We start from the raw sequence: 12,065 nt of genomic DNA, 5'->3' as shown, positions 1-12,065 counted from the left end.
CACTGCTTTACCCTAGGGAATGCAGGAAGTAGTAGAGTGTTGCAAGGCATCAGGCCTGCAGTGAGAGTTAAGGGGAGCCCATGGAAGGCAGAGGTTGCAGAGGGGATGGCCCAAGCCAGCAGCCAGATGGAAAGTGTGGCGAGACTCAAGTTCTGTGAGGCCAACAAGAACCTAGGTGGGATTTAGCCAATGGGGTAGTGGTAGAACCAAGTCCCATCTTCAACAGTTGTAAGTGGCAGACGCCAGTAGGATGCCCATTGAGCAGTCATGACAAAGATTCTCTCCAGAGGAGTCATCAAGAATCCAGGGGATGGCAAAAGGACCCCTTAGTTGCCATGAAATCACATGCATCTATACCTATACCCAAACACATCTTGAAAAGATAGAGCAAAGCATTTGAAAGAAGAAATATTGGCCTGGGAGGTTTGAACATTGAATATGATTAGATATTTATAGATGACAGAAATAACTTATGAGAACTCTTACAAGACTACAAAAGACTATGCAAAAAAAAATTTTTTTAATTATAGCCAATGTTGACTAGGGTAGAGAGGAAAATTAACCCTCACATTCTGCTGTTAGTAGAGTATCTGAAGGAAAATTAGGTAATACTTCTCCAAATTTAAAATCAACATACATCTGACCTTACAATTCTGCTTCTAGTATTTATCTTAACACGTTCATCAGACAACAAGAAAGAAAGAAATTCAATCTCTGCCAGTATTGGAAATACCTGACATTCCCAGACGGGTTTTCACATCTGAGTTGGAAAGTGTTAATTTCTACCATACTATTTCTACCATATTCTTCTACTAATATTTTTTAAAGGACAAGAAGTAAATTCTTCGCTATTGCTAGTTGACCTCTTATCAGCACACTGCAAAGAACTCAAGGAACATTTCTAGAATGGGAAAATGATGTGTGAATCTTAACGCAGGAAGAGATGTGTAAGACCTTGGAGTCAACTCACTCTATGTCTTCAGGTAAACCTGTAAGGATTCTTGGGGGTTGGGGGAGGAGGGATAAATTGGGAGATTGGGACTGACATATACACACTACTATATATAAAATAGATAGCTAACAAGAACCTACTGTAGAGCACAGGGAACTCTACTCAGTACTCTGTAATAGCCTATTACAGAATCCATACTCTGTAATAGCCTATTTAAAGAATCTTAAAAAAGAATGGAAAAATTGGATAAATCATTGGGTAAAAGAAAAAAAAAATCTTTTAAACCTATAAAGATTCTGTTCCTACTCCTGTGTCCTTGCATTTCCTCACTTTAGGGTGTGTTTCCATTCATTACTTTAATGTGATTTTTATTTAAAATAGTGTTTGTAGTAGATAGGGGTGGTTGCCAATTCATCTCCATTTCCTTCCTGTCTTTCCTGCTGCTAGAGCAAAGCCCAGAGTCCCCTCAAAATAGTGTGTAATTGGAGACCCCCAACAAAAAGCTGGAATGCTACCTAAATGCTATCCCCCAGTATAAGAGTGCTCTGGAAATAAACCCACCTCTCTAAGGACTACAAGGAAAATGATCTGTCTCAAATCTTTGTGGTGAGTAGAGGAGAAAAAAGAAATCTCCCCTGAGAGTGTGTAATCTCAAGTCAGACTCAGGCAGGTTCACAGACTGAATTCAAACTAACTGGTTGATTTGAAAAATCTCAGGGTGAGAATTTAGTTTAAATAGTCCTGGGATGGTAATTCCTCAGACACCTGACAGCAAGCAATGCCTTCCTTATCTGAAGGAAGTCATCTTCAACCCCGCCCTCAAAGTATTCCCACAGGTAAAGTTGCAAGTAATATAGCTCATAATCAACAACAAGAAATCATGAACCAAAGCCAGCTGAAAACAAAGACAGCAGAATAAGACCTTAAAACATGGTAAGATACTGGGATTATTAGACACAGAACATAAACTCAGTTTAATATGCCTTTTAAAAGTAAAGTTGCACATTATAGTATATACAGATGTTGAATTATAATGCAGTAAATCTAAAATTTATATAATAATTTTAAAAAGTAAAGGAGAGTTGAGTAAGGAGAAAGCATATCTAAAAAAGACTAAGCATATTTGGGGGAAAATGAATAGAACCTCTAGAAATAAAAAATATAATAATTAAAATTGAAAATATACTGCAGAAACACTGTACACTCACTACATTGGCTGAACTTAAAAAATACTGGCAATATCAAGTGCTGGCAAGGATGTGGAGCAATTGGAGCTCTCATACATTGCCGGAGGAAATGCAAAATGGTATGGAAACTTTGGGGAAAGTTCTGGCAGTGTTTTATAACATTAAACATACATTTACCATGTGATCCAGAAAACTCACTCCTAAGTGTTTACTCATAATAAATGAAACATATGTTCACACAAAGACCTGTAAGCAAATGTTTATAGCACTTTTATTCATAATAGCCAAATACTGGAAACAACCTAAATTCTATCAACTGGAGAATGGATAAATAAATTGTGGTACATCCATACACTGGGATACTGTTCAGTGGCTAAATGGAATGAACTGCTAATACATAAACTACAGGATACATGAATAAGTCTGAAAAAGATTATGCTTAAGTGAAAGAAGCCAAATACAAAAGGCTATATACTATATGGTTTCATTTAAATGACATTCTGGAAACGGCAAAACTATAAAGACAGAAAGTAAATCAATGGTTGCCAGGAGCTTGGAAGAGATGGAAGGAATTGATTATAAAAGATTATGAGGAATTTTTGAAGGGATTGGAGATGATTATATATTGATTTTGGTGATGGTTACACTATTATATAATTTTGTCAAAACTGATAAAACTGAACAATTAAAATTAGAGATTTTATCAGCCATAAATTATATCTCAATAAACCTACTTTTGAAAAGAAAGATAACTTGGGGGAATTTTTTTTCTAAAAATAGACTACAGAGGTGGAGCACCTTAGACACAGTTGAAGAGAGACACAGCTGAAGAGAGACTGGAAGTTACAGCTGAATAAATTATCCAAAAAGCAGCACATGGAAAAACAAATAGAAAGTAGGAAAGAAAGATTAAGAAACATAGAGATGAGAGTGTCTTCACACATACCTAATCAGGGCCCAGAGAGAGGTTTAACCTACAAGACTCATCAGCTTATCTCTACATGACCTTTCTAACCATATAGAAAATATAATTAAAAATAAAACATAGTTCCCCCAATCAATACAACTATAAAGTAGCTAAGAAAAAGCTTCATTGAGGATATACATCTATGGAGAAACTTTAAAATTCAATAAGGAACATTTAAAAGTATCTAAATAAATGCAGAGATATTGTATCTCATTTTCTTTAATGGCATGATTTAATGTTATAGACATTCTGCCCAAATTAGTGTATAAACTCTATACAATAAAATTCTGTTTGGACTTTTTAGGAACTTAATAAATTTTAAAATTTACACACAAGAATAACTATTCAGGGATAGGTAAGTCACCTTTTAAAAATAAAGAAATGGTCTTTTCTGAACATATATTAAGACAGTCTACAAAGTCATATTGACATATTGACAAAAACATTTTGGTCGTAGAGAAAGAATAGATAAGTATACCAATGGAAGAAAATGGAGAGCTCAGAGTCAAACCCACAGGTTTAAGCCAAATCTATGGATACACACATACACACACCCACACACAAAATGCATATACACATGTGTGTATAGGAATTGAATGTGTGACAAAGGTGACACCATGAATCAACTGGAAAGAATGAATCATTAAACCCAAATTTAAACCTGCTACTACATACGAAGGTGAACTTCTGATGGACCTAAATATGAAAGGTAATATGAATATTAAATTAATCAAAGAAAATGCAGGAGAACATTTTTGTGATCCAGGGGCAAGGAAAGACTTTGTAAACAAATTTTCAAAAGCATAAATCATAAGACAAAAAAAAAATGGAAGGGGGAATAAAATTGATTACATCAAAATGAAAGATTTCTGTTCTATGTAAGACATCATGGACAAACTTAATAGAAAGTAGACAGACTAGGAAAAGATATTTGTGATGACTAAAATCAACAAGAGAATAATATATAAAATATACAAGGAATGTCTGCAAATCAACAAGGAAAAAACCAAAAACACAATAGAAAAATGAGCAAAAATATAAACAAGCATCTTACAAAAGAGAAATCCTCAAACTAACAAGTATATGAAAAGATGTTCAAACTCATTAGGAATCAAAGAAATGCAAATTAAAATAACAATAAAATATCCACTTACATTTATTAGATTGGCAAAAATTAGGAAGATGGCATAATGCCAAATATCAGAGGACATGTGAAGACACAGAAACAGCAGGTATTGCTGGCAATAGCTGTCCTGAAACACCATGGGGACCACTTCATCAAATTAGGAATATGCATTCCCTGTGAGCTGGCAATTCCACTCCCTCATTAGATTCCAAATATACCCTTATGCAGGTCTGTAAGGAATATATATGGAGATGTTTATTGTAGCTGTAATTGTGTGGCAAAGGGGTTTTCTGACATCCATTACTGAGAGAACGAAGAGACAAAATATAATATATTTACTATGAAGCAGTTAGAAACGGTGGATTAAATATTCACATACTTAAATATAAAAAGAAACAGAATCATCTATATAACACAAATTAAAAATATATTCCTACAAAAAAATAATATCTCTCTTCCAAGAATACATACAAAATAAAGTCTATACATTAAACATATTGGAGTGGCTGTCTCTGAAGTAGGGGGAGGGGGGTGGGACGGGAGAATGTTAGAAACAAGGAATAAGTAAATGATGGAGGAGAAGTGCCTTGCATGAATCCATTATGATAATTCACCCTGAACTGAGAAGCATAATTAACTTGACCCTCTGATCTTGAGGCTTAAAAAAAACACCAGAATAATAAATAGAAGAAAATTTTTCTTTCAAGAAAATTTTCTTCGAGAAAGAAAATATATAAGGATTGGAAAGAAACAAACAAAACTATTGTTGTTTGCAGATTATACTATTAAGTACACAGAAAACCCAAAAGCATCTATAGATAATTAGAATTAGCAAGAGAGTTTGAGAAGTTTGTCTGATTTGAAACCAAAATGTAAAAATATTTTTCATTTCCATATACTGGTAAAAAAAAAGTTCAAAATGTAATTTTAAAAAGATGCAATTTAGAACAGTATACAATTTACAACAACATATATCAACATATAGACTAACATGTTTAAGAATAAATTTTATTAAAATTGTGCAAGACCTATATTGTAAATTATTTTAAAATACCTAAACAGATAAATAGGCATACCATATTAATAGATTGAGAGACTTAATATCATATAATGGTCAATTATCCTCAAATTAACCTTTAGATTTAATAACATTCTAATCAAAATTCCAAGAGTTTTTATTTTAATGGAACTTGCTAAGCTGATTCCAATATGTACATATATAGAACAAAAGACCAAGAATAATCAAGGCATTAGAATGAGTAGGAGTAATTCGTCTCAGCAGACACCAGAAAGAGCAATGAAGACAGTATGGTATTTGTACAAAATGGACAAATAGAGCGGTGAAATAGAATAGAAAGCCAGACGCAGCAAAGGAAACCATCAACAAAATGAAAAGGTAACCTACTAAATAGGAGAAAATATTTGCAAATCATATATCTAATAAGAAGTTAACATCCAAAATATATAAAGAACTCAAGTAATACTTGAGTTACTTAACAACTTAACAGCAAAAACAATCTGATTAAAAATTGGCCAGGTAAAGATGTTAAAAAAAAAAAAAAAAATTGGCCAGGGGACCTGAATGGACATTTTTCCAAAGAAGACATTCAGACAGCCAATAGGTACATTAAAAAGTATTCAACATCACTAATCATCAGGGAAATGCAAATCAAAACCACAATGAGATCACACCTCAGCTCTATTAGAATGACTGCTATCAAAAACACAACAAATCACAAGTGTTGGTGAGGATGTGGAGAAAAGGGAACCCTCATACACTGTTGATGGGAATGTAAATTGGTTCTGCCAGTGTGGAAAACAGTATAGAAATTCCTCAAAAAACTAAAACAACTACCATTTGATCTATTAATTCCACTTCTGGGTATTTATCCAAAGAAAACAAAAACACCAATTCAAAAATCCCATGTTCATTGTAACATTATTTACAATAGCCAGAATATGGACACAGCCTAAGTGTCCATGAACAGATGAATGGATAAAGAAAATGTGGTGTATACAATGGAATATTATTCAGCCATAAAAAAGAATGAAATCTTGCCATTTGTGACAACATGGATGGATCTTGAGGTACCATATGATCCCACTTACATGTGAAATCTAAAAAACAAAACCATGAAACTCATAGTTACAGAGAACAGATTGGTTGCCAGAGGCAGGGGCTAGAGGGTGAGTGAAGTGGGTGAAGGGATACAAAGGGTACAGACTTCCAGTTATAAAATATAAGTCATAAGGATGTAATGCACAGCATGGCAACTATAGTTAATAACACTACACTGCATATTTGAAAGTTGTTGAGAGAGTAAATCTTCAAAGTTCTCATCACAAGGAAAAATATTCTGTAACTATATGTGGTGATGGTGACTAGACTTATTATGGTGATCATTTCATAATATACACAAATATCAAACAATGTTATACACCTGAAACTAATATAAGGCTGTATGTCAATTATACCTTAATTAAAACAAAAAGAATAGAAAACCAGAACCAAACCTTCTTATACATGAAAAACTGATTTACAATAAAGCTGGCACTTTAGTAGCAAAAGAGGACCAAGCAATAATTGGTGTTGGGATAATTGGTTATTTATGTAGAAACAAATGAAATCGGGCCCTTACCTCACGTGATACACACCAATAAATTCCAGGTGCATTAAACATTTAAATGTGAAAATCAAAAATTTTAATTATGAACACAATACAGAAAAACATCTTTAAGACTTTGAAGGTACTTGCACTGTTGGTGGGAATGTAAATTGATACAGCCACTATGGAGAACAGTATGGAGGTTCCTTAAAAAACTACAAATAGGACTACCATACGGTCCAGCAATCCCACTACTGGGCATATACCCTGAGAAAACCATAGTTCAAAAAGAGTCATGTACCAAAATGTTCATTGCAGCTCTATTTACAATAGCCAGGACATGGAAGCAACCTAAGTGTCCATCAACAGATGAATGGATAAAGAAGATGTGGCACATATATACAATGGAATATTACTCAGCCATAAAAAGAAACGAAATTGAGTTATTTGTAGTGAGGTGGATGGGACTAAAGTCTGTCATACAGAGTGAAGTAAGTCAGAAAGAGAAAAACGAATACCGTATGCTAACATATATATATGGAATCTTAAAAAAAAAAAAAATTTGTTCTGAAGACCCTAGGGGCAGAACAGGAATAAAGATGCAGATGTAGAGAATGGACTTGAGGACACGGGGAGGGGGACAGGTAAGCTGGGACGAAGTGAGAGTGGCATGGACATATATACACTACCAAAAGTAAAATAGATAGCTAGTGGGAAGCAGCCGCATAGTACAGGGAGATCAGCTCAGTGCTTTGTGACCACCTAGAGGGGTGGGATAGGGAGGGAGACGCAAGAGGGAAGAGATATGGGGATATATGTATATGTATAGCTGATTCACTTTGTTATAAAGCAGAAACTAACACACCATTGTAAAGAAATTATACTTCAATAAAGATGTTAAAAAACAAAATAAAATAAACTGTGTGGAAGTAGTTTAAAAAAAAAAAAGACTTTGAAGGTAAAGATTTATTTCTTGTACAAGACCTAGAAAGCACAAACCATGAAGAAAAAGATTAATAAACACTACTATATTTAAATTCTTCAAAAGACATCAAAATGAAAGTGGAAAGTCAAGACAGAAATTAATATCATGTATAAACAATCAATAAGAAAAAGATGATAGATTTTATTACTGATTTCAACAGAAAAAAAATAAGCAAAACAGATAAACAGGCACTTTATAAATGATGAAAACATGATTGGCCAATGACTGTATGAGAAGATATTTAATCTCCTTGGGTAAAAGGGAAATCCAAGTTAAAACCACAGTACGAAAGCAATGGTACCTCCAGACTGGCATAAGTTAGACAGCGTGCCATTTGTATAGGGCAAGGAGTAACCAGTGTACTGTATAACCAGAACACTTATACAGTACTGATGGCAGTGTGACTTGGTCAAACACTTTGGAAAATAACCTGGCGGCAATTCCACTCCTAGGTATCTACACTTGTGCTGTTTCACCCCAACTGGGTGCACTGCAATAAAATTCTGTGTTGACCCCACAGGCTTAGGGCAAGGTCTGGGAGGGTCCCAGACTCAAGGCTTCTATGACACTCCCCGCGGAGCCAGGGCACTTCACCTCCCCCACACATCAAAGTGCTCCCCAACCAGGAAGCTCCACCAGCTTCAGTATCCTGAGTTTTTATTGGGGGTTCATTACATAGCCATGATTGATGAAATCATTAGCCATGTGATTGAATTCAATCTCCAGCCCTCCACCTCTCCCAGAGGCCAAGGGTCTAAAAGTTCCAACTCTCTAGTGCTTGCTCTTTCTGGTGACCAGTCCCCATCCTGACACTATCAATGGACCCACCCTGAGTTACCTCATTAGCATAACAAGGACACTCCTATCACTCAAGAATTTCCAAGGGTTTTTGAAGCTCTGTGACAGGAACTGGGGCCAAATATCAGACAAATTCTTTATTATAAAGCTATCCTAGAGAAACTCTTGCATATATGCCCCAGGAGACATGTACAAGAATGTTCAAGAGGCACTGTTTGTATCAGGGGAAAAGAAAAAGGAAACAACCTGCATGTCCTTGACTATCTTGTGGTAAATTCATACAGTGCAGTACTGTAGATACAGTGACGATGGATGAGGGCAGGGGAACAGGGAGTCACTTGTTAGAAAAAGAAGGGTAAGAACTGTGTGCCCCTCCCCCTCTGGAGTGATGGATCAGACCCTCCCTGGAGATTAAAGGTGACTCTGAATATAGGGGTTTTGTGTCTTCCCCTTGATTTCAGATTTCTGAAGTCAGAACACTGGCCCAAGTGTCCCCCTCACCAGTTAAGAATGAGAGGATAGACCACTCTACCCCATCATCATCAATAACCATCAATTCCGTAAGGATCAGGGGCCATGGAAAGGGACCCAGCATCTCTCTGTCACCCCAAGGGGTCAGTGGTTGACTTGGGGATGAAACCAGGCGGTAGTGTCACATAAAAGACCGTCAGAGGCCGAAAGGAGCCGATGCCGCACCTCTGAGAGGCACCTGCAACAGGAAACCAGTGTGAAGCCATCATGGCTCAAGGAAACCTGCATCTCTGCCTGGCAGAGACCACTGCGCAGGCACAGACACTGGGCCAGGCCCACCTGGACCAGCCCAGCAGCGGGAGGTCCAGGATGGAGCCAGCAGACACTACCTGACCAGACACACGGCCACCACCTCATGGAGAGAGTGTCACGGTGACAACCTTCAATTAACTGACATTTCCCCCAAAAGCTCAAAGTTCAGGTCAGAAACGATTAAGTGCCCTGTGGTGGCAAGTTTTCCATTTTCCTACCCTCATAGAAACGAGGACTTCTGTTCTAAGGTGAATGTGGATGGAGAGATGAAAGAAAATTCAGTTTTGTAAACTGAAAAGCTGAGTTTTACAAACTGCCCGACTTCTGAAACATTGTATCCAATACATTTATATACACACATACACACACACACACACACACACATATATATATGTATGAATACTCACACATACACGGGTATGCATACATATATGTTTGTCAACATTTTTAAAACATGAGGACACTCTAAGCACACTGTTCCGTAACTGGCTTCTTCTGATTCATGGTGCATTGGGGGCTCTTTCTCCAGTTAGTTACACAGTATTTTATGCTATGAATTATATATAACATTGATTTGAAGACAAATCAATGGCCCCAGTGAGTCTTCTCTTCAGAGCACACGTCTCCCGCTCTTCCAGGGCACACGTCCAGAGCCCTGTTTACCCTACTCTGGAAAACTCCAGCTTGTCACTGTCTCTCAAAGTATATTGATCAGGGATACACCCAGTCCAGGCCTGGAAAGTGAGCAAAGGCAGTTTAAAAGGTGTTTTCCTGGCATAACATTCAGCCACAGGACCCTGCAAGGATTTAGCCTGCGTCACGACCCTTTCTGGACCCGAACTTGAAAGTCTCGTTTCAAGGTGCTGACGATAATTCAAAGGCCCTGTCTTTTGACCTTGCTTCTGACCAACCCCAACCATCACCTGCCCAGAGCTGGCCTTCCAATCCCAACTTGACTCTTTCTCAACCAAAATCAAAATCCCTGGCCTTGGCTGCTCAGGTGTGGTCTCACCTCCAGAATTCCTCGTATGAAAAAGCCGCACCTCGAGTGTTAGCAGATCCTTCTTAATATTGATAAAAAGAAAAGGGTTAACATGGTAAATTGTGTGTTAGGTGTTTTTATAACAATAAAGGAAGGAAAGAAGGAAGGGAGGGAGGGAGGAGGAAGGAACGGAGGGAGGAAGGAAGGGAGGGAGGGAAGAAGGAAGGAAGGAAGGGAGGGAGGAAAGGAAGCACAGTGGTAGCTGCAGGACATGTTTAGTACTTGTAGCACCCAGGAGCGGTGCGCTCCCAGCCCCAGCTCACCATCCCCACTTTCTGTTCCCATCCCGGCTTCATGGGACATCACAAAAGGCCTCCCAAGCATATTCGTGTCCAACCCAGTCTGTAAGCCTAAGTTCACATGACATTCCTCTCCTTAAAAGTGGCCTCCCCTTGGCTGTCACTCGGACCCCTCAGGCCCTGGAAGCAGGCTGGGGCCCTCTGGGAAGAATATTCCTGGTCCTGACACTCCGGGCGTGGTCTAGATGAGGGGCACAGGCTGCGCAGGCAGGGCCCGGCTGCAGGAGGGGCCTCCAGAGCACCGAACCCAGGGCAGGCTGTCCCGCAGGGAGGGGTTCCACACAGAATGGCCCAGCCCAGCTGGCTTCCCAGAGCAGCGACTTCTCAGCTGAATCTTCAAGGTCAGGCAGAAGTGTGTTCATTTTAGGCAGGAGAGAATATCACAGGCAAAGGAATGATGGTAAGAGTCAGGGGATCTTCTAGGGGCCGCCAACAATTCTGTTCAGCGTGCAAGGGGTGAGCGTCCCTGGGGGAGGAGGGGAGGAGTAGAGGACAGAATGGAGGACGGTAAAGGCCCCTCAGGCCTGAGAGGCTGTGCTTGCCTGGATTCTGTCTGGAAAGCAATGGGAAGCCAGGAATAATTTTATCCTAAGGGGGAATGTGATTGGATTTGTATTTTAAAGAGGTAGCACTGTCATCGAGGAAAATAATGGAATAGAAAATGAATGAGAACAAATGACAATGGCTAGGAAAATAGAGGCTGCTGAGTGCAGATGTTATAGGGAGCAGGAGAAAGCAGGGGTCGGGGGGTGAGGTGGGAGACAGCCTACGGGGGGACACTCCACAGCTCGGACTTCAGACCTGAGCCGAACCCACGTTCTTACTGGAGAGGAAACTAGCAATGTTATTTGACCTCCCTGAGCCTCAATTTCCCTCTTCTTTAAAACAGCAGAGAGATTAGTGAGAGAATGTAAATGAGTGTTAGGATATACGTTGCTAAGGCAGGTCTGGCTCACTGCAGGTGCTCAGGAATGGGAAACTCTCCATGGAAGACGGTTGCAGAGCTTCCACAGAGCAATGGGACACAGCAAGGAAGGCTGGGAAGAAAAGCAGCAGTTACTTCTCAGTTTTGCCAAGAGCCTTGGACAGAGAGGGAGCCAAAGAAGGAAATAGAAAAACAAATAGGTTGGCGCTTTATAAAAATGTAGAGGCCTGGACAAGCCTTGGTGGAGGCAGGGCTGCATGTTTCTTGGAAAAGCACTCTGGAACCTGCTGTGAGAAAAATGGGAACAGCTTTAATTCACTAAGAGCATCATTTGGTAAGAAGTGGGAGAACCATTAGCCCTCAGGGGCCAGGAGCCACCCTAGCCCACCCACCCC

The sequence above is a fragment of the Balaenoptera borealis genome (genome assembly GCF_965194805.1).
Source record: "Balaenoptera borealis genome assembly, chromosome: 3".
In the NCBI taxonomy this organism is placed as follows: Eukaryota; Metazoa; Chordata; class Mammalia; order Artiodactyla; family Balaenopteridae; genus Balaenoptera; species Balaenoptera borealis.
Note: the sequence above shows the minus strand (reverse complement) of the source record.